This window comes from Artemia sp. Qi Xiang Cuo, chromosome 9, assembly GCF_049724085.1.
Source record: "Artemia sp. Qi Xiang Cuo chromosome 9, ASM4972408v1, whole genome shotgun sequence".
Taxonomy (NCBI): Eukaryota; Metazoa; Arthropoda; class Branchiopoda; order Anostraca; family Artemiidae; genus Artemia; species Artemia sp. Qi Xiang Cuo.
Genome location: NC_142802.1, coordinates 22,342,909 through 22,367,201, shown reverse-complemented (window position 1 = coordinate 22,367,201; position 24,293 = coordinate 22,342,909). Strand labels below are relative to the sequence as shown.

The 24,293-nt window shown below is 32.7% G+C and overlaps 1 protein-coding gene across 1 annotated transcript in view; it reads right to left on the bottom strand.

Moving 5' to 3' along the window:
• Positions 1-23,456, bottom strand: part of LOC148948457 (uncharacterized) — a 78,909-nt gene extending 55,453 nt beyond the window's left edge. The window contains exon 1 of the mRNA XM_089094384.1: positions 23,314-23,456. The gene's annotated coding sequence lies outside the window, so the exon portion shown is untranslated. The remainder of the gene's footprint in view (positions 1-23,313) is intronic.
• Positions 23,457-24,293: the final 837 nt, after the last annotated feature.

Sequence of the window (24,293 nt, the reverse complement as noted above, 5' to 3'; positions counted from 1 at the left end):
ATTCCGTATATGAAAGAGGCTGTGCCCTCCTCAACGCCTCGCTCTTTACGCTAAAGTTTGACTTTCTCACAACTCTTTTAAACAATAAAAACTTTAGCGTAAAGAGCGTAGGCGTTGAGGAGGGCACAGCCCCTTTCATATACGGAATAATTCTGTTCGTTTTAAGATTTAATGTCGCTCCTTACTTTCAGTTTAAAAAAACTTTTTTTTTTTTATTTAAAGGCTGCGAAAGCGGGGTTTGGGGGCGGCAGCCCCCCAACTGTGCCTCCTAATCCCTGTACGTTTTAAGGTTCGACCTTGTAACTCAGCCTCTTTAACTCTTTAGAAAACGTAGTTTTTTTCAAATAATATATATATATATATATATATATATATATATATGTATGTATATATATTACATTTTTATTTAACCTTTAGCATAGCTGTTTGTGTCTCACAATATTTCTTCCTAGAGATCTGTTGGGATACAACTGATCTAATAATTTAAAAAAATGCGCAATGTGTTCTTTTTACATATCCATTGGGGTCTAAAAGGTAGACTTCGTCATATAATGATGGTTCAAAATTGCCTTAAGGGATTAGTGATGGGTGTGCCGTTAAAATGATTTTCTCATAAAGTTGTCCAGCTATTTTGGAGCTGATAACATTACGACTGTTTTAGGTTCGATCATTGCTTACGGTGAATGAAGCTAAGGTAAAACATGAGTTTAAGTTTCGTATTTGTTTGTGGAACTCTTTAGAGAGCAAGTGATGTCCTATAGCAGGCCAAACAATAACATTTGGAAATTGTTGATGCAAAAATACAATTCGATAGCAAGCCTCCAAATAAATCATCTTTTTTCGGCCATTTTTCCTCTGGGATAATGGAGGACTCTACAGTGAATTCATACAGAGTTGAAGGGTTCCAGGGACTTGTAAATAACACTTGCGTAGTTTACGGTATCTTTGTATGTTTTTGCTGGGTTTTATGCCACAATTTGTTGGTATCGAAGATTGTGATGGTTGCTGTTCTTCTAACATAATATTCTTTTGGTACTTGTGTGCATAATGGCACGCACTCGAAAAGTGAAGTTAGGTCAATGTTAACGAAATCTACAAAAAAATAATGAAAAATATTATACTTTAGACAAATATTTGGGCTATATTTTTGCACATTAGGGAGGGGGGTTAAAGTATAGCGGTTCTGCATGCAAAATATGTTAGCTAAAATTATTCTGCATACTATGAAGCAAGAACTGTTTCCTAAGTTAACGCTGTCCAAATACTTTACCCCCACGCCCACCCCCTAATCTGCAAATAAATAGCCTAAACTATATAGGTCCAATGTATTCTGTCACCCCTCACTTGTTTCTGACTGAACGTAAGCTAATTGTCTTTTAATACAGACAGATTTTTTTTTTTGGGGGGGGGGGGGTAAAAATTTTTAAGAAAAAATATTGTATTTTCAATCAGGCGTTCAACAATTGAGTATTGAACATTAAGAAAATCTTATCTAAAACAGCAAAAGAAAAAAAATTCTGCAAACTTACAATTCAGCTTTAAAAACAATCTGTCGGCTTTCAATTTCAAAATCCAACTAAAGGCTAAAGCTGTATAGTAGTAAATACGTTCTATAATTCCATTCAACTTGAAAATAAAATTCTTAACTACAAATCATGTAAGAAATAGCGATTGGGAAACTGCATTCGAAAGGATTTAAACTCCTTTCATAAAGACGATATTTTTTTTGTCAACATATGAAGAATTGAGTATATTGCAATATTTGCATTTCTATGTTGCATCTGTCTGGTTTTTATGCAAAGTAACAAAATAGACGAAAATTAACGAACAAGAGAGTAGTGAAGAATTATGGTATGCAAAGTAATATTTGGCAGGGAAAGTTACTGGTGATAAATCGCTAGGGGTGGCACCGTGATTGCATGATTTTCGGAGATTCGGGGAACCAAATTTTTTTTCGGGGCGACGCATAGATTTTCAGGGAAATACCCGACAATTCGGGAATAGTGCAAGCTCTGCTTGATTTCTAATCAGGGAAATCGAAATACTAAGCCACACGAGAGGGAAAAGCTCCGACTTTGCAGTTGATGCAATAAAGAATTGCCGCACAATTAAATTGAAGTCGACCGAACGCCGCCGCCTCTGCCAGCGGTGGCGCGCCTGGAGCACGCCTGCGGCGTGCCGTTGGCGGTGCGTCACTTCGGTGGCGGTCAACCAGGCCTCTCGTCGGTGCCGTTCGGTCGATCCGCCGGCGCGACGCCGGGGTCTAGTTGGCACAATGTATTATTTATTTTTTTGTTTCCATGCTCGGGCACTTCTTATCGAAGGGGTTGTCGTAGAGACTTCAAAAAGGGATCATTCAATTGGAAATTGGAGTGGCTAGTGGCCTTTTTAATATTCAAAAGTGATTGGAGGGCAAATATGACCCCCCGCCGTCACGTCCCTCATTCCCCCAAACACATCCAATCACAATTTTGAGATAGCCATTGTGTTCAGCGTAGTTGATTTCCAGATAGAAAATATGTTTTTCAGGAGGACACCCTCCACAACCCTCAGGGCAAGGGTTTTAAGTTATCCCCTGGGGGCATACAAGAACGTTGTTTGCACAATGTATTATTTATTATTTTTTTCCTTTAGACCAGGGCACTTCGTATCGAAGAAGTTGTCGTAGAAACTTCGAAAAGGACTCATTAAATTGGAAATTGGAATGGCTTGTGCCCTTTTTAATAGTCGAAAGTGATTGGAAGGCAACATACATCCTTCCACGCCCACCATTTCTCGAAACACATCCAATCAAAAGTTTGAGATAGCCATTTTGTTCAGCGTACATGATTTCCAGATAGCAATTATGTTTTTGAGGAGGACACACCCCCACAGCCTTCAGGGCAAGGTTTGTAAGTTATGCCCTGGGGCATATAAGGTTTTTATAGAAGGCGTTGTCGTAGAAACTTCAAAAAAAGGCTCATTGGATTGGAAATTCAAATGGCTAGTGCCCTTTTTAATTTTCGAAAGTGATTGGAGGGCAACTAACCCCCCCTCTCACGCCATCTTTTCCCCAGACACATCCATTCAAAATTTTGAGACAGCCATTTTATTTAAAGTAGTTTTAAGTTCTGAAAATTAGATGTTAGAGGATGACAACCCCCCAACAGCCCACAGGGCAAAGGTTGTAAGTTAGGCCATGAGGTCTATATATGGTTTTTATAGAAGGTGTTGTCGTAGAAACTTCAAAAAGGGTTCATTCGATTGGAAATTGAAAGGGCTAGTGCCCTTTTTAATAGTCGAAAGTATTTGGAAGGCAACTAACACCCCTTCCATGCCCACCATTTCCCCAAACACATCCAATCAAAATTTTGAGATAGCCATTTTGTTCCACGCAGTTTAAAGTTCAGGAAATTGTACATTTGAGCAGGACACTCCCCCCACAGTCTTCAGGGCAAGGGTTATAGATTATGCCCGGGGGGCATATAAGTTTTTGTTGAAATCTTTACCGTAGAAACTTCAAAAAGGGCTCATTCGGTTGGAAATTCAAAAGTCTAGCGCCCTTTTTAATAGTCGAAAGTGATTTGAGGGCAACTAACCCCCCTATCACGCCCAGCCTTTCCCCAAACACATCCAATCAAAATTTTAAGATAGCTATTTTGTTCCACACAGTTTAAAGTTCAGGAAATTATACCTTTGAGCAGGACACTCCCCCCACAGTCTGCAGGGCAAGGGTTATAAGTTATGCCCTGGGGGCATAAAAGTTTTTATTGAAATCTTTGTCATAGAAACTTGAAAAAGAGATCTTTCGATTGGAAATTCAAAGGGCTAGTGCCCTTTTTAATAGTCGAAAGTGATTCGACGGCAACTAACCACCTTCTAATGCCCACCTTTCCCCAAAACACATCCAATCAAAATTTTCTTAGATAGCCATTTTAGTCAACGTAATTGAAAGTTTTGGAAATTAGGTCTTTAAGGATGACAACCCCTCCCCCACAACCCTCAGGGAAAGAGTTTTAAGTTATTCCCTGGGGGCATTTAAGGTTTTTATAGAAAGCGATGTTTTAAAAACATCAAAAAGGGCTCATTCAATTGGAAACTGAAGGGGCTAGTGCCCTTTTAATAGTCAAAAGTGAATGAAGGGCAACTAACGCCCCTCTCACGCCCACCATTTCCCCAAACACAGCCAGTCAAAATTTTTAGATATTCATTTTGTTCAACGTAGTCGAAAATTCTGGAAATTAGGTCTTTTAGGATGATAACCCCCTCAGAGTCTTCAGTGCAAGGGTTGTAAGTTATGCCCTAGGGGCATATAAGTTTTATATAGAAAGTTTTTGTAGAAATTTCAAAAAGGGCTAATTTGTTTGGAAATTGAAATCGCCCTTTTTAGTAGTAGAAAGTGAGTGGAGAGTAATTAACCCCCCTCTCACGCCCACCATTTCCCCAAACACAGTCAATCAAAGTTTAGAGATAGCCATTTTGTTCAACGTAGTTGAAAGTTCTGGAAATTATGTATTTAAGGATGACAAACCCCCAGAGCCCCCGTGCCATTATACTTGTGTGCATAATGGCACGCACTCGAAAAGTGAAGTTAGGTCAATGTTAACGAAATATACAAAAAAATAAAGAAAAATATTATACTTTAGACAAATATTTGGGCTATATTTTTGCACATAAGGGAGGGGGGTTAAAGTATAGCGGTTCTGCATGCAAAATGTGTTGGCTAAAATTATTCTGTATACTATGAAGCAAGAACTGTTTCCTAACTTAACGCTGTCCAAATACTTTACCCCCAGACCCACCCCCTAATCTGCAAATAAATAGCCCAAACTATATAGGTCAAATGTATTCTGTCACCCCTCACTTGTTTCTGACTGAGCGTAAGCTAATTTTCTTTTAATAAACACAGATTTTTTTTTTTGGGGGGGGGGTAAAAATGTGTCAAAAATAAGAATGTATTTTCTATCAGGCGTTCAACAATTGAGTATTGAACCTTAAGAAAATCTTATCTAAAAACAGCAAAAGAAAAACAAAATTCTGCAAACTTACAATTCAGCCGTAAAAACAATCTGTCGGCTTTCAATTTCAAAATCCAACTGAAGGCTAAAGCTGTATAGTAGTAAATACGTTCTATAATTCTATTCAACTTGAGAATAAAATTCTTAACTACGAATCATGTAAGAAATAGCGATTGGGAAACTGCATTCGAAAGGATTTAAACTCATTTCATAAAGGCGATACTTTTTTTGTCAACATATGAAGAATTGAGTATATTGCAATATTTGCATTTGCATGTTGCATCTGTCTGGTTTTTATGCAAAGTAACAAAATAGACGAAAATTAACGAACAAGAGAGTAGTGAAGAATTATGGTATGCAAAGTAATATTTGGGAGGGAAAGTTACCGGTGATAAATCGCTAGGGGTGGCAACGTGATTGCGTGATTTTCGGGGATTCGGGGAACCAAATTTGTTTTCGGGGCGACGCATAGATTTTCGGGGAAATACCCGACAATTCGGGAATAGTGTAAGCTCTGCTTGATTTCTAATCAGGGAAATCGAAATACTAAACCACACGAGAGGGAAAAGCTCCGACTTCGCAGTTAACGCAATAAAGAATTGCCGTAAAATTAAATTGCGTGCCCCGAAAAATTCGGCGTGCCCCGAAAACCCCCGCGCGCGTACATAGGCTAACCTAACCTAACCTATGGTTTTGGTATTTCTGTGCAATAATGTGGAATTTGGTAACATATTTGTGTTTTTGTGTGTGTGTTTGTGTGTGTGTTCCAACTCTTGCATTTCAAGGAAAGAAATCCAAAATGAACTTTGAAAAATCAAGAGAACGTAACTGTGACAAGGTAAAACATGACAAAACACTACTGAAATATTCCAACTCATGCATTTCAATGAAAGAAATCCAAAATGAACTTTGAAAAATCAAGGGAATGTAACTGTGACAAGGTAAACCATGACAAAACACTACTAAAATATTCCAACTCTTGCATTTCATGAAAGAAATTCAAAATGAACTTTGGAAAATCAAGAGAATGTAACTATGAAATGGTAAACCATGACAAAACACTACTGAAATATTCCAACTCTTGCATTTTACGAAAGAAATTAAAAATGAACTTTGAAAAATCAAGAAAATGTAACTGTGACAAGGTAAACCATGAAAACATTACTGAAATAATCCAACTCTTGCATTTCAACGAAAGAAATCCAAAATGAACTTTGAAAAATCAAGAGAATGTAACTGTGAGATGGTAAACCACGACAAAACACTACTAAAATATTCCAACTCTTGCATTTCAATGAAAGAAATTCAAAACGAACTTTGAAAAATCAAGAGAATGTAACTGTGACAAGGTAAAGCACAACAAAACACTACTGAAATATTCCAACTCTTGCATTTCAACGAAAGAAATTCAAGATGAACTTTGAAAAATCAAGAGAATATAACTGTGACAAGGTAAACCACGACAAAACACTACTGAAATATTCCAGCTCTTGCATTTAAATGAAAGAAATTCAAAAATAACTTTCAAAAATCAAGAGACTGTAACTGTGACAAGGTAAACCACGACAAAAACACTACTTAAATATTCCAACTCTTGCATTTCAACGAAAGAAATCCAAAATGAACTTTGAAAAATCAAGAGAATGTAACTGTGACAAGGTAAACCACGACAAGACACTACTGAAATATTCCAACTCTTGCATTTTGACGAAAGAAATTCAAAATGAACTTTGAAAAATCAAAAGAATGTAACTGTGACAAGGTAAAGCACAACAAAAGACTACTGACATATTCCAACTCTTGCATTTCAACGAAAGAAATTCAAAATGAACTTTGAAAGATCATGAGAATGTAAATGTGACAAGGTAAACCACGACAAAACGCTATTGAAATATTCCAAATCTTGCATTTCAGCGAACCAAATTAAAAATGAACTTTGAAAAAACAAGAGAATGTAACTGTGACAAGGTAAACCACGACAAAACACTAATATAGTATTCCAACTCTTGCATTTCAACGAAAGAAATTAAAAATGAACTTTGAAAAATTAAGAGAATGTAACTGTGACAAGGTAAACCACGACAATAACACTAGTTAAATATTCCAACTCATGCATTTCAATGAAAGAAATCTAAAATGAACTTTGAAAAATCAAGAGATTTTAACTGTGACAAGGTAAAACTGAAATAACACTACTGAAATATTCCAACTCTTTCATTTCAATGAAAGAAATTCAAAATTAACTTTGAAAAATTAAAAGAATGTAACTTTGACAAGATAAACCACAACAAAACACTGCTAAAATAATCCAAATCTTCCATTTCACGATAGAAATTAAATATGAACTTTGAAAAATCAAGAGAATGTAACTGTGACAAGGTAAACCACGACAAAAAACTACTGAAATAATAAAACTCTTGCATTTCACGGAAGAAATTCAAAATGAACTTTGAAAAACCAAGAGAATGTAACTGTGAAAAGGTAAACCACGACAAAAACACTACTTAAATATTCCAACTCTTGCATTTCAACGAAAGAAATCCAAAATGAACTTTAAAAAATCAAGAGAATGTAACTGTGACAAGGTAAACCACGACAATAACACTACTGAAATATTCCAACTCTTGCATTTCACCGAAAGAAATCAAAAATGAAATTTAAAAAATCATGAGAATGTAACTATTAGAAGTTGAATCATAACAAAACACTACTAAAATATCCTAGCTCGTTAATTTAGACGAATTGTATTCAAATTGAAATTCGAAAAATTAATAGAATGTCACTGTGAAACTATAAAGCGAAATAAGATACGATGAAAATATTACAACTATTGAGTTTCAAAGGAGGAAATTAAGGAGGAAAAGTAAAAAATAAGATAATTTAACTTTGTAATACAAAACCAAAACAAAAAACATTAATGAAAAATTACACCTCTTAATTTTCGACGAAAGAAATTCAAATATACATTTGAAAAATAAAGAGAATGTACCTGTGACAAGGTAAAGGACGACAAAACACTACTTAAATATTCTAACTCTTGCATTTTAATGAAAGAAATCCTAAATAAACTTTGGAAAATCACGAGAATGTAACCGTGAAAAGGTAAAGCACGACAAGAGAATACTAAAATTTTCCAACTCTTGCATTTCAACGAAAGAAATTCAAAATGAACTTTGAAAAATCAAGAGAATGTAACTGTTACAAGGTAAACCACGACAAAACACTACTGAAATATTCCAACTCTTGCATTTCAACGAAAGAAATCCTAAATGAACTTTGAAAAATTGAGAGAATGTAACTGTGACAAGGTAAACCACGACAAGACACTACTGAAATATTCCAACTCTTGCATTTCAACGAAAGAAATTCAAAAAGAACTTTGAAAAAATCAATAGAATGTAACTGTGACAAGGTAAAGCACAACAAAACACTACTTAAATAATCCAACTCTTGCATTTCACGAAAGAAATCCAAAATGAACTTTGAAAAATCAAGAGAATGTTACTGTAACAAGGTAAACCACGATAAAACACTATTGAAATATTCCAACTCTTGCACTTCACGAAAGAAATTCAAAATGAACTTTGAAAAATCAAGAGAATGTAACTGTGGCAAGGTAAAGCACAACAAAACACTACTGAAATATTCCAACTCTTGCATTTCAACCAAAGAAATTCAAGATGAACTTTGAAAAATCAAGAGAATGTAACTGTGACAAGGTAAACCACGACAAAACGCAATATTCCAACTCTTGCAATTCAATGAAAGAAATCCAAAATGAACTTTGAAAAATCAAGAGAATGTACCTGTGGTAAGGTAAACCATGACAAAACGCTACTGAAATATTCCAACTATTGCATTTCAACGAAGGAAATTAAAAATGAACTTTGAAAAATCAAGAGAATGTAACTGTGACAAGGTAAACCATGCCAAAACACTACTGAAATATTCCAACTCTTGGTTTTCATGAAAGAAATTCAAAATGAACTTTAAAAAATCAAGAGAATGTAACTGTGACAAGGTAAACCACAACAAAATAATACTGAAATATCCCAACTCTTGCATTTCAACGAAAGAAATCCAAAATAAACTTTGAATAATCAAGAGAATGTAACTGTGACAATGTAAACCACCACAAAACACTACTGAAATATTCCAACTCTTGCATTTCAACGAAAGAAATTGCAATGAACTTTGAAAAATCAAGAGAATGTAGAACTTTGAAAAATCAAGAGAATGTAACTGTGACAAGGTAAACCACGACAAACACTACTGAAATATTCCAAATCTTGCAATTCAAGGAAAGAAATCCAAAATGAGCTTTGAAAAATCAAGAGAATGTAACTGTGACAAGGTAAACCACGACAAAACACTACTGAAATATTCCAACTCTTGCATTTCAACGAAGGAAATCCAAAAATGAACTTTGAAAAATCAATAGAATTTAACTGTGACAATGTAAACCACGATAAAACACTATTGAAATATTCCAACTCTTGCATTTCACGATAGAGATTCAAAATGAACTTTGAAAAATCAAGAGAATGTAACTGTGACATGGTAAACCACGACAAAACACTACTGAAATATTCCAACTCTTGCATTTCACGAAAGAAATCCAAAATGTACTTTGAAAAATCAAGAGACTGTAACTGTGACAAGGTAAACCATAACAAAACACTACTGAAATATTCCAACTTATGCATTTCAACGAAAGAAATCCAAAAATGAACTTTGAAAAATCAAGAGAATATAACTGTGAGATGGTAAACCACGACAAAAAACTACTGAAATATTCCAACTTTTGTATTTCAATGAAAGAAATCCAAAATGAACTTTGAAAAATCAAGAGAATGTAACTGTGGCAAGGTAAACCATGACAAAACACTACTGAAATATTCCAATTCTTGCATTTCAAGGAAAGAAATTAAAAATGAACTCTGAAGAAATCATGGGAATGTAACTGTGACAGGGTAAACCACGACCAAACACTTCTGAAATATTCCAACTCTTGCATTTCAACGAAAGAAATCCGAAAAGAACTTTGAAAAATCATGAGAATGTATCTGTGACAAGGTAAACCACGACAAAACACTACTGAAATATTACAACTCTTGCATTTCAACGAAATAAATCCAAAAATGAACTTCGAAAAATCAAGAGAATGTAACTGTGACAAGGTAAACCACGATAAAACACTATTGAAATATTCCAATTCTTGCATTTCAACGAAAGAAATTCAAAATGAACTTTGAAAAATCAAGAGAATGTAACTGTGACATGGCAAACCACGACAAAACACTACTGAAATATTCCAACTCTTGCATTTCAAGGAAAAAAATCCAAAATGAACTTTGAAAATCAAGAGAATGTAACTGTGACAAGGTAAACCACGACAGAACGCTACTGAAATATTCCAACTCTTGCATTTCAACGAAAGAAATACAAAAATGAACTTTGAAAAATCCAGAGAGTGTAACTGTGACAAGGTAAACCACCAAAAAACACTACTGAAACATTCCAACTCTTGCAGTTCACGAAAGAAATCCAAAATGGACTTTAAAAAATCAAGAGAATGTAACTGTGACAAGGTAAACCATAACAAAACACTACTGAAATATTCAAACATTTGCATTTCAAATAAATAAATCAGGAAAGGAATTTTTAAAAATCAATATAATATAGCTTTGAAATTGTGAACCATGATAAAAGACTACTGAAATATTTCAACTCTTGCATTTCAATGAAAAAAATCCAAAATGATCTTTGAAAAATCAAGAGAATGTAGCTGTGGCAAGGTAAAACACAACAAAACACTACTGAAATATTCCAATTCTAACATTTCCAGGAAAGAAATTAAAAATGAACTCTGAAAAAATCAAGAGAATGTAACTGTGACAGGGTAAACCACTACAAAACAATACTGAAATAGTCCAACTCTTACATTTCAAGGAAAGAAATCCACAATAAACTTTGAAAAGTTAATAGAATGTAACAATGACAAGTTAAATAACGACAAAACACAACTGAAACATTCCAACTCTTCCATTTCAAGGAAAGAAATCCAAAAATGAACTTCTAAAAATCAAGAGAATGTAACTGTGACATGGTAAACCACGATAAAACACTATTGAAATATTCCAACTCTTGCATTTCACGAAATAAATTCAAAATTAACTTTGAAAAATCAAGAGAATGTAACTTTGACATTGTAAACCACGACAAAACACTACTGAAATATTCCAACTCTTGCATTTCAACGAAAGAAATCCAAAATGAACTTTGAAAAATCAAGAGAATGTAACTGTGACAAGGTAAACCACGACAAAACACTACTGAAATATTCCAACTCTTGCATTTCAATGAAAGAAATTCAAAAATGAACTTTGAAAAATCAAGAGAATGTAACTGTGACAAGGTAAACCATAACAAAACACTACTGAAATATTCCAACTTTTGCATTTCAACGAAAGAAATCCAAAAATGAACATTGAAAAATCAAGATAATGTAACTGTGAGATTGTAAACCACGACAAAACACTACTGAAATATTCCAACTCTTGCATTTCAAGGAAAGAAATCCAAAATGAACTTTGAAAAATCAAGAGAATGTAACTGGGACAAGATAAATCACGATAAAACAATACTGAAATATTCCAACTCTTGCATTTCATGAAAGAAATTCAAAATGAACTATGAAAAATCAAGAGAGTGTAACTGAGAAATGTTAAACCACAACAAAACACTACTGAAATATTCCAGCTCTTGCATTTCAACGAAAGAAATTCAAAATGAACTTTGAAAAATCAAGATAATGTAACTGTGACAAGGTAAACCACGACAAAACACTACTTAAATATTCCAACTCTTGCATTTCAATGAAAGATATCCAAAATGAACTTTGAGAAATCAAGAGAATGTAACTGGGACAAGGTAAATCACGACAAAACACTACTGAAATATTCCAACTCTTGCATTTCAACGAAAGAAATTCAAAATGAACTTTGAAAAATCAAGAGAATGTAACTGTGAAATGGTAAAGCACAACAAAACACTACTGAAATATTCCAACTCTTGCATTTCACGAAAGAAATTCAAAATGAACTTTGAAAAATTAAGAGAATGTAACTTTGACAAGGTAAACCACGACAAAACACTACTGAAATAATCCAACTCTTTCATTTCAATGAAAGAAATTCAAAATGAACTTTGAAAATTAAGAGAATGTAACTGTGACACGGTAAACCACGACAAAACACTACTGAAATATTCCCACTCTTGCATTTCAACGAAAGAAATCCAAAATGAACTTTCAAAAATCAAGAGAATGTAACTGTGACAAGGTAAACCACAACAAAACACTACTGAAATATTCCAACTCTTGCATTTCAAGGAATGAAATGCAAAATGAACTTTGAAAAAATCAATAGAATGTAACTGTGATAAGGTAAAGCACAACAAAACACTACTTAAATATTCAAACTCTTGCATTTAACGAAAGAAATCCAAAATGAAATTTGAAAAAGCAAGAGAATGTAAATGTGACAAGGTTAACCACGATAAAACACTATTGAAATATTCCAACTCTTGCATTTCACGAAAGAAATTCAAAATGAACTTTGCAAAATCAAGAGAATGTAACTGTGACATGGTAAAGCACGACAAAACACTACTGAAATATTCCAACTCTTGCATTTCACGAAAGAAATTCAAAATGAACTTTGAAAAATTAAGAGAATGTAACTTTGACAAGGTAAACCACGACAAAACACTACTGAAATAATCCAACTCTTGCATTTCAATGAAAGAAATTCAAAATGAACTTTGAAAAATCAAGAGAATGTAAGAGTGACATGGTAAACCACGACAAAAAATTACTGAAATAGTCCAACTCTTGCATTTCAACAAACGAAATACAAAATGAACTTTGAAAAATCAAGAGAATGTAACTTTGATAAGGTAAACCACGGCAAGACACTACTGAAATATTCCAACTCTTGCTTTTCAATGAAAGAAATCCAAAAGGAACTTTGAAAAAATCAATAGAATGTAACTGTGACAAGGTAAAGCACAACAAAACACTACTGAAATATTCCAACTCTTGCATTTCACGACAGAAATCCAAAATGAACTTTGAAAAAGCAAGAGAATGTAACTGTGACAAGGTAAACCACGATAAAACACTATTGAAATATTCCAACTCTTGCATTTTACGAAAGAAATTCAAAATGAACTTTGAAAAATCAAGAATAATGTAACTGTGACAAGGTAAACCACGACAAAACACAATATTCCAACTCTTGCAATTCAATGAAAGAAATCCAAAATGAACTTTGAAAAATCAAGAGAATGTACCTGTGGAAAGGTAAACCATGACAAAACGCTACTGAAATATTCCAACTATTGCATTTCAACGAAGGAAATTAAAAAAGAACTTTGAAAAATCAAGAGAATATAACTGTGACAAGGTAAACCATGCCAAAACACTACTGAAATATTCCAACTCTTGGTTTTCATGAAAAAAATTCAAAATGAACTTTAAAAAATCAAGAGAATCTAACTGTGACAAGGTAAACCACAACAAAACACTACTGAAATATCCCAACTCTTGCATTTCAACGAAAGAAATCCAAAATGAACTTTGAAAAATCAAGAGAATGTAACTGTGACAAGGTAAACCACGACAAGACACTACTGAAATATTCCAACTCTTGCATTTCAAGGAAAGAAATTCAAAATGAACTTCGAAAAATCAAGAGAATGTAAAAATCCAAAATGAACTTTGAAAAATCAAGAGCATGTAACTCTGACAAGGTAAACCACGACAGAACACTACTGAAATATTCCAAGTCTTGCATTTCAAGGAAAGAAATCCAAAATGAACTTTGAAAAATAAAGAGAATGTAACTGTGACAAGGTAAACCACGACAAAACACTACTGAAATATTCCAACTCTTGCATTTCAACGAAACAAATCCAAAAATGAAATTTGAAAAATCAAGAGAATGTAACTGTGACAAGGTAAACCACGATAAAACACTATTGAAATATTCCAACTCTTGCATTTCACGAAAGAAATTCAAAATGAACTTTGAAAAATCAAGAGAATGTTAATCTGACATGGTAAACCACGACAAAACACTACTGAAATGTTCCAACTCTTGCATTTCAACGAAAGAAATCCACAATGAACTTTGAAAAATCAAGAGAATGTAACTGTGGCAAGGTAAACCACGACAAAACACTACTGAAATAATCCAACTCTTGCATTTCAACGAAAGAAATCCAAAAATGAACTTTGAAAAATCAAGATAATGTAACTGTGACAAGGTAAACCATAACAAAACACTACTGAAATATTCCAACTTTTGCATTTCAACGAAAGAAATCCAAAAATGAACATTGAAAAATCAAGATAATGTAACTGTGACATTGTAAACCACGACAAAACACTACTGAAATATTCTAACTCTTGCATTTCAAGGAAAGAAATCCAAAATGAACTTTGAAAAATCAAGAGAATGTAACTGTGGCAAGGTAAACCATGACAAAGCACTACTGAAGTATTCCAACTCTTGCATTTCAAGAAAATAAATTAAAAATGAACTTTGAAAAATCAAGAGAATGTAACTGGGACAAGATAAATCACGATAAAACAATACTGAAATATTCCAACTCTTGCATTTCATGAAAGAAATTCAAAATGAACTATGAAAAATCAAGAGAGTGTAACTGAGACATGGTAAACCATGACAAAACACTACTTAAATATTCCAACTCTTGCATTTCACGAAAGAAATTCAAAATGAACTTTGAAAAATCAAGAGAATGTAACTGTGACAAGGTAAACCACGACAAAACACTACTGAGATAATCCAACTCTTGCATTTCAAGGAAAGAAATCCAAAATGAACTTTGAGAAATCAAGAGAATGTAACTGGGACAAGGTAAATCACGACAAAACACTACTGAAATATTCCAACTCTTGCATTTCAACGAAAGAAATTCAAAATGAACTTTGAAAAATCAAGATAATGTAACTGTGAAATGGTAAAGCACAACAAAACACAACTGAAATAATCCAACTCTTGCTTTTCACGAATGAAATCCAAAATTAACTTTGAAAAATCAAGAGAAAGCAACTTTGACAAGGTAAGCCACGACAAAACACTACTGAAATATTCCAACTCTTACATTTCAATGAAAGAAATTCACAATAAACTTTGAAAATTAAGAGAATGTAACTGGGACAAGGTAAACCACTACAAAACACTACTGAAATATTCCCACTCTTGCATTTCAATGAAAAAAATTCCAAAAATGAACTTTAAAAAATCAAGAGAATGTAACTGTGACAAGGTAAACCACAACAAAACACTACTGAAAAATTCCAACTCTTGCATTTCAAGGAAAGAAATCCAAAATGAACTTTGAAAAAATCAATAGAATGTAACTGTGACAAGGTAAAGCACAACAAAACACTACTTAAATATTCCAACTCTTGCATTTCACGAAAGAAATCCAAAATGAAATTTGAAAAAGCAAGAGAATGTAAATGTGACAAGGTTAACCACGATAAAACACTATTGAAATATTCCAACTCTTGCATTTCACGAAAAAAATTCAAAATGAACTTTGAAAAATCAAGAGAATGTAACTGTGACATGGTAAAGCACAACAAAACACTACTGAAATATTCCAACTCTTGCATTTCACAAAAGAAATTCAAAATGAACTTTGAAAAATTAAGAGAATGAAACTTTGACAAGGTAAACCACGACAAAACACTACTGAAATAATCCAACTCTTGCATTTCAATGAAAGAAATTCAAAATGAACTTTGAAAAATTAAGAGAATGTAACTGTGACAAGGTAAACCACGACAAAACACTACTGAAATATTCCAACTCTTGCATTTCAACGAAAGAAATCCAAAATGAACTTTCAAAAATCAAGAGAATGTAACTGTGATAAGGTAAACCACGACAAAACACTACTGAAATATTCCAACTCTTGCATTTCAATGAAAGAAATCCAAAATGAACTTTGAAAAAATCAATAGAATGTAACTGTGACAAGGTAAAGCACAACAAAACACTACTGAAATATTCCAACTCTTTCATTTCACGACAGAAATCCAAAATAAGAATTGAAAAAGCAAAAGAGTTTCTGTGTAAAAAGGTAAACCACGATAAAACACTATTGGAATGTTCTAATTAATTCATTTATCAAAAGAAAATCAAAATGAAATATAAAAAATCAAGAAACTGTAACTGTAAGAAGAAAAACAATGATAAAACACAATATTCCAACTCTTGCAATTCAATGAAAGAAATCAAAAATGAACTTTGAAAAATCAAGAGAATGTAACTGTGACAAGGTAAACCACAACAAAACACTACTGAAATATCCCAACTCTTGCATTTCAACGAAAGAAATTCAAAATGAACTTTGAAAAATCAAGAGAATGTAAAAATCCAAAATGAACTTTGAAAAATCAAGAGAATGTAACTATGACAAGGTAAACCACGACAGAACACTACTGAAATATTCCAACTCTTGCATTTCAAGGAAAGAAATCCAAAATGAACATTGAAAAATCAAGAGAATGTAACTGTGAAAAAGTAAACCAAGACAAAAAACTATTGAAATATTCCAACTCTTGAATTTCAACGAAAGAAATCCAAAAATGAAATTTGAAAAATCAAGAGAATGTAACTGTGACAAGGTAAACCACGATAAAACACTATTGAAATATTCCAACTCTTGCATTTCACGATAGAGATTCAAAATGAACTTTGAAAAATCAAGAGAATGTAACTGTGACATGGTAAACCACGACAAAACACTTCTGAAATATTCCAACTCTTGCATTTCACGAAAGAAATCCAAAATGGACCTTGAAAAATCAAGAGAATGTAACTGTGACAAGGTAAACCATAACAAAACACTACTGAAATATTCCAACTTTTGCATTTCAACGAAGGAAATCCAAAAATGAATTTTGAAAAATCAATAGAATATAACTGTGAGATGGTAAACCACGACAAAACACTACTGAAATATTCCAACTCTTGCATTTCAATGAAAGAAATCCAAAAATGAATTTTGAAAAATCAAGAGAATATAACTGTGAGATGGTAAACCATGACAAAACACTACTGAAATATTCCAATTCTTGCATTTCAAGGAAAGAAATGAAAAATGAACTCTGAAAAAATCAAGAGAATGTAACTGTGACAGGGTAAACCACGACAAAACACTTCTGAAATATTCCAACTCTTGCATTTCAAGGAAAGAAATCCAAAATGAACTTTGAAAAATCAAGAGAATGTAACTATGACAAGGTAAACCACGACAAAACACTACTGAAATATTTCAACTCTTGCATTTCAACGAAAGAAATCCAAAAATCAACTTTGAAAAATAAAGAGAATGTAACTGTGACAAGGTAAACGACGATAAAACACTATTGAAATATTCTAACTCTTGCATTTCACGAAATAAATTCAAAATGAACTTTGAAAAATCAAGAGAATGTTAATCTGACATGGTAAACCACGACAAAACACTACTGAAATATTCCAACTCTTGCATTTCAAGGAAAGAAATCCAAAATGAACTTTGAAAAATCAAGAGAATGTAACTGTGACAAGGTAAACCACGACAAAACGCTACTGAAATATTCCAACTCTTGCATTTCAACGAAAGAAATCCAAAAATGAACTTTGAAAAATCAAAAGAATGTAACTGTGACATGGTAAACCACGACAAAACACTACTGAAATATTCCAACTCTTGCATTTCACGAAAGAAATCCAAAATGGACTTTGAAAAATCAAGAGAATGTAACTGTGACAATGTAAACCATAACAAAACACTACTTAGATATTCCAACTTTCGCATTTCAATGAAAGAAATCCAAAAATGAACTTTGAAAATCAAGAGAATGTAACATTGAGATGGTAAACCACGACAAAACACTACTGAAATATTCCAACTCTTGCATTTCAATGAAAGAAATTCAAAATGATCTTTAAAAATTCAAGAGAATGTAACTGTGGCAAGGTAAACCATAACAAAACACTACTGAAATATTCCAATTCCTGCATTTCAAGGAAAGAAATTAAAAATGAACTTTGAAGAAATCAAGAGAGTGTAACTGTGACAAGGTAAACCACTACAGAACACTACTTAAACTTTACAACTCTTTCATACCAATGAAATAAATTCAAAAATAAACTTTAAAAAATAAACAGAATGTAACTGTGAAAAGGTAAACCACAAAAGAACACTACTGAAATATTTCAACTCTTGCCTTTCAACGAAAGAAATCCAAAAATGAACTTTGAAAAATCAAGAGAATGTAACTGTGACACGGTAAACCATAACAAAACACTACTTAAATATTCCAATACATGCATTTCAACGAAAGAAATCCAAAAATGAACTTTGAAAAATCAAGAGAATATAACTGTGAGATGGTAAACCACGACAAAACACTACTGAAATATTCCAACTCTTGCATTTCAATGAAAGAAATCCAAAATGATCTTTGAAAAATCAAGAGAATGTAACTGTGGCAGGGTAAACCACGACAAAACACTACTGAAATATTCCAATTCCTGCATTTCCACGAAATAAATGAAAAAGGAACTTTGAAAAAATCATGGGAATGTAACTGTGACAGGGTACACCACGACCAAACACTTCTGAAATATTCTAACTTGTATTTTAACGAAATAAATCCAAAATGAAATTTGAAAAATCAAGAGAATGTAAGTGTGACAAGGTAAACCACGACAAAACAATACTGAAATATTCCAACTTTTGCATTTTAACGAAATAAATTCAAAATTGAACTTTGAAAAATCAAGAGAATGTAACTGCGACAAGATAAACCATGATAAAACACTATTGAAATATTCTAACTCTTGCATTTCACGAAAGAAATTCAAAATGAACTTTGAAAAATCAAGAGGGTGTAACTGTGAAATGGTAAACCACGACAAAACACTACTGAAATATTTCAAATCTGGCATTTCAACGAAAGAAATCCAAAAATGACCTTTGAAAAATCAAGAGAATGTAACTGTGACAAGGTAAACCATAACAAAACACTACTGAAATATTCCAAATTTTGCATTTCAACGAAAGAAATCCAAAAATGAACTTTGAAAAATCAAGAGAATGTAACTGTGAGATTGTAAACCACGACAAAACACTACTGAAATATTCCAATATTTGCATTTCAAGGAAAGAAATCCAAAATGAACTTCGAAAAATCAAGAGAATGTAACTTTGGCAAGATAAACAATGACAAAACACTACTGAAATATTCAAACTCTTGCATTCCAAGGAAAGAAATTAAAAATGAACTTTCAAAAATCAAGAGAATGTAACTGGGACAAGGTAAATCACGATAAAACACTACTGAAATATTCCAACTCTTGCATTTCATGAAAGAAATTCAAAATTAACTATGAAAAATCAAGAGAGTGTAACTGTGAAATGGTAAACCACGACAAAACACTACTGAAATATTCCAACTCTTGCATTTCACGAAAGAAATTCAAAATGAACTTTGAAAAATCAAGAGAATGTAACTGTGACAAGGTAAACCACGACAAAACACTACTGAAATGCAACTCTTGCATTTCAAGGAAAGAAATCCAATATTAGCTTTGAAAAAATCAAGAGAATGTAACTGTGACACGGTAAATCACGACAAAACACTACTGAAATATTCCATCTCTTTAATTTCAACGAAAGAAATTCAAATGAACTTTGAAAAATCAAGAGAATGTAACTGTGAAATGGTAAAGCACGACAAAAAACAACTGAAATAATCCAACTCTTGCATTTCAATGAAAGAAATCCACAATGAACTTTAAAAACTAAGAGAATGTAACTGTGACAAGGTAAACCACGACAAAACACTACTGAAATAATCCAACTCTTTCATTTCAAAGAAAGAAATACAAAATGAACTTTAAAAAATTAATAGATTGTAACTGTGACATGGTAAACCACAAGAAAACACTACTGAAATATTCCAACTCTTGCATTTCAACGAAAGAAATCCAAAATGAACTTTGAAAAATCAAAAGAATGTAACTGTGACAAGGTAAAGCACAACAAAACACAACTGAAGTAATCCAATTGTTGCATTTCAATGAAAGAAATCCAAAATGAAATTTGAAAAATAAATATTATGTAACTGTGACAACTAGAAACATAACAAAACACTACTAAAATCATCAAAATGTTTCATTTAAAAGAAAGAAATAAGAAATTAACATTTAAAAATAAAAAAAATTTAACTTTGACAAGGTAAACCACGACAAAACACTACTGAATTTAAGTATGTTTCATCTCATTCGAAGACATGTAAAAAAAATTAAAGAAAAAAAAGTTATAAAAAAAATAAATAAAAAAATAAATTAATTAATGTAATTATGTAAATTAATTAATTATAAATTAATTTATGTAAATTAATTAAACAAATTAAATTAGGGACAGAATTTCACAATTTCATACAAAGGAAACGAATCACTACCATGAAAACATCACGCACTTTGAACAGAGATCAGCACGAATTTTCACGGTAGTTGAATCCGGTCATTACACTGTCTGCTTGTATTGGCGGGACTGTCTTGTTGTAAGCATTGTAGCTATATGGAAGACATCCCCGCTTGTAAATATTAAAGCTATATGGGGACACACCCCGCTTGTAAATATTAAAGCTATATGGGGAGACACCCCGCTTGTATATATTTTAGCTATACTACTTGCCTTAGGGGTGTATAAGGTTTATATAGAAAGTTTTTGTAGAAATTTCAAAAAGGGCTCATTTGTTTGGAAATTGAAATTGCCCTTTTTGGTAGTAGAAAGTGAGTGGAGAGTAATTGACCCCCCTCTCACGCCCACCATTTCCCCAAACACATTCAATCAAAGTTTAGAGATAGCCATTTTGTTCAACGTAGTTGAAAGTTCTGGAAATTATGTATTTAAGGATGAAAAACCCCCAGAGCCCCCAGGGCAAAGGTTGTAAGTTATGCCCTGGGAGCATATAAGGTTTTTATAGTTAGAGTTATCGTAAAAACTTCAAAAGGGGCTCATGCAATTGTGAATTGAGAGGGTTAGTGCCCTTTTTAGCAGTCGAAAGTGATTTGAGTGTAACTAACCACCCTCTCACGTGCACCATTCTCCCAAACACATCGAATGAAAATTTTAACATAGCCATTGTGGTCAACATATTAGAAAGTTCTGGAAATTATGTCTTTGACGATGACACCCCCCCCCCCCAGCCCTCAGGGCAAGGGTTGTAAGTTATGCCCTGGGGGTATATAAGGTTTTTATTGAAAGTGTTGTCGTAGAAACTTCAAAAGGGCTCATTTGATTGGAAATTGAAAGGCCTAGTGCCCTTTTTAATAGTCGAAAGTGATTGGAAGGCTTGAATTGTTTATAGTAAAGATCAATGCGTGTATAATGTATGATTTTTTTGTTGTTGCTGTTGTTGTTTAGACCAGGGTACTTCGTATCGAAGGAGTTGTCGTAGGAACTTCGAAAAGGGCTCATTTGATTGAAAATAGAAAGGGCTGGTGCCCTTTCTGATGATCCGGGCTGATGCTTTAATTTCACTATTAAGAGCGGTCAAGGCAAATAAACAAACACAAGACAACTTAGAGTTTTCAGACAAAGAAGATAACCAACTAGATTTTTTTTAATTGTTAAATATCAACTTAAACGATCTTAATAAGTCCAGCTTCTTAAAAAGACCCCAAAATCATTTTAATCACTCCCTTCCCGTCTAATATTTAGATTGGCTCGGTCTCAGTCTCGCCTCCTCCAGCTTCAAATTTGCATCGCTCCTACATGAAGATTTGAGCAATTCCGAGTGACAGAGTTTTCGTTTTGTTTTTATTTTATCGAACAAATAATATCTCAATCGTTGTCTTCAGTTCCTATACGAAATGGCAGTCATTTACATAAAATGTCTTTTCCCGTTTGTAATTTGAATTGTAACTCCAAACCAAAAGAAATCAAGAAATAAAAGAAGAGTTCATATAATTCAACCATAATAATGTTAGTCTAAAGTTGTTTTGATGGTTCTAACAAGTCCAGGCACGTACAAAGAAATTTTAGGGGAGGGGTAAGACAATAAAAAAGACTTATTTTCAAATTGAACTAAAAAATAGAGATTTTTTTTTCTCAAGAATAAGTTAATATAAGTGAACGAGAGTGGTACAAAAAACATTGGGTTTTACATAACATAAACACCAAATTTATTAGGTTTTGAATGCATAAGCGAAATAAGTCGATGGCTTGAGGACAACAAGTAAAAAAGTTTTCATTCTGGAAAAGTTTTCTATAGATTCTGGAAAAAATATTTTCAACTTTTAATTTTCCAATTAAACAAAATATAATGTCTCATCCAAGATAACAATCTAAGTTAACACATCCTCAGGAAGTATTCATGCAGTTGTGCTATACTGATAAATATGGGAAGTAACTGAACATTTGGAAGTGGTTGAAAAATAGTTCACAAATTATAAAAAAATTGTGCGACGAAGAAATAAATGGAATATGCAACAAAAAGATCAGTGAATTAATAAAAACGAACAGGAAATGGTTTAATTAAAAAAAAATTAGGGGGGATAGTAAAAAACCTATAATTTAATAAAGAAATTCCGAGAAATTGGAAGAAATTTAAGTTCTCAGGGGGTTGGGGCCCCAACCCAACCTGCGTGGTCACTATGAATCAGTGTTTAAGTAAACTGCAAGCCTACCCTATACATATACAAGAGTGTTTATCTTCTTCATAAAAATGAACATTAGTCTAATTGTCTTTTTCTTATGCCAAATATTTAGTAATTGTCGTTTTCTGAAGAAAACATGCTAAACACACAAGCAGTACCATTAAATTTTTTATTTTATACTATTTTCAAATATCATAGCCCCTTTTCTGAAAATACAAATGGAAAAGGGAAGTATAATATCAAAAAATGACCATGATACTTGGAAAGTCTACCATAAAATCGAAAATTCTGGCTTAACTAACCCTCCTCAGTGGTTAGATATAGCTTGGTTATAACCAAAAAATGGCTTTTTTTTAAAGTTTCATTAATTTTGTCAATATCAGCTGTTAATAATCCCAATATAAAAAGAGCAAGTTTGTATATAACCTGATATTATGTCCAACCAATCAGAAAGGGGGGGTTGAGGTTGTTACCCAAAGAATAATACATATATCATCTTATAATCACATATTTAAAAAGAGATTAGAAGAAAAATAACTTTTATTATTATTTACCTGTTTTTATTATAGATTTTCCTTCCTGAACCTTCAGCTAGCCCCTTCCCCATATCAGTTCAGTATGACTGTTGATTGAACAAGATTCAAACTCATATGATGAAATTGAAAGTTGGTAAGGTGACTAACTGACTATTGTCACTTGTCACTAAGCAAATGATAATATTATGCTCATGACGTTTTTTAACTTACAATGCGAGTAAGCGAAGTGGGTATTTTATCATCCTAATAACTGAGTAATTGTGTGATAAGATTAAATGACCGTGATGTGAAAGAATGTCGATACTCATGTCAGTGTAATTAAAATGGATACAGCGGTTTTTTTACGGGGGAAAAAATAGATTACCCGAAAAATGTAAAACTTACTTATCATTCAAAAGCGTAACATAATTGTAACATAAATTCAAAAACGAAACAAAAATGTAAGACCGCAACGTAAAACATACCGTTTTATTTAAAACATACCAAAAATGGTACGAACGTAACCTCGATGGCAACCCTGCTGAGGGTATTATGTTCAAACTTTCGGGGCTACTTCTGCTCTTAAAATTTAACCAAGCAGATTTTTTTGCGAATGGTATCAAGTTTTCCATTTGAATGTGCATTGTCAATTTAATATACATATACTGATATTTAGTAATCAAAATGTTAATATTATTTGATTTATTAAAGTTATAAAAGTAAGAACATTTATATTTTTTTCAGTAAAGTGCAAATTATGTTCTGGCCTTGGGAAGATTTTGAGCCCAACTTGTGTTAATTTCTGCTCGTTTTGAGCTTCACTGGGTTATTTGTTGTAAGTTTTGTTTGTTTTCGGTTTGATTTATTTATCATTGCTGATTGGCGGTTGTTTCACACATTGTACATTATTTTATTTCACTATTGCTCATTTTTGTTTAATGGAGTTCTTTACTTTTCTTTGAGGAACTAATTTTGTGGAAAATTTTTTTTTAATTAATGTTAGGTAAAAGGTGTGCTTT